The sequence below is a fragment of the Athene cunicularia genome (assembly GCF_003259725.1).
Source record: "Athene cunicularia isolate RWA chromosome 6 unlocalized genomic scaffold, athCun1 chr6_part2, whole genome shotgun sequence".
Classification (NCBI taxonomy): Eukaryota; Metazoa; Chordata; class Aves; order Strigiformes; family Strigidae; genus Athene; species Athene cunicularia.
Window position 1 is genome coordinate 3,952,236 of NW_020799106.1, and position 638 is coordinate 3,952,873.

Here is a 638-nt window from a genome sequence, read left to right on the forward strand (position 1 = left end):
AAGGAGGGCCGTTGGGTTAAGAAAACGTCTTTAAGAGAAAAACCACCTGGTTGAAGTGGGTCCCACCGAATATACTGGGGCCCCAGGGCAGGCGTGGGGTGGTGGAGGGGCTTGGCTGTGAGAGGAGCGTTGAGGGGAGGGGGCTGTGGGAAAAGGAGGCGCAGTGCTCGCCAGGGGCCAGACCAGATGCTTTAAATTTTCGCAGAGCCCCGGTGATGACTCAGGGACCACAGGCTGAGAACCACTGCCCTATGGTATTTAATAGGGCCGTTAGAGCATGTTGCTGAAACGTGTAGGTAAAGTTTAGGGGAGGGCCCAGTAGCCTGGTATTAAAGGAATTCTCTGCTTATGTGGTGTCTTGGACTTGATTTTCTGCCCTAGGTCTTTGTGGATTCAGGAGGAGTTTGGAGGACCGTGGAGACCAGGTACTCTGCCTTTGTGCAGTTGCCAGTGCATCACGTCACTCAGCAGTGACATTTATTGTCCGTTATGGAGAGTTTCTGACAACATAACTCTTCCAGGCTAAAGAAAAAGTGATACAGGGCCTAAAGACAGCGGGAGCTGGCAGTATTTCAGGTAAAGGCAGGCTGGGCTTGCTGTCAATAGGCTCTTCTCTTTGAACGGTAGAGATCAGGCAT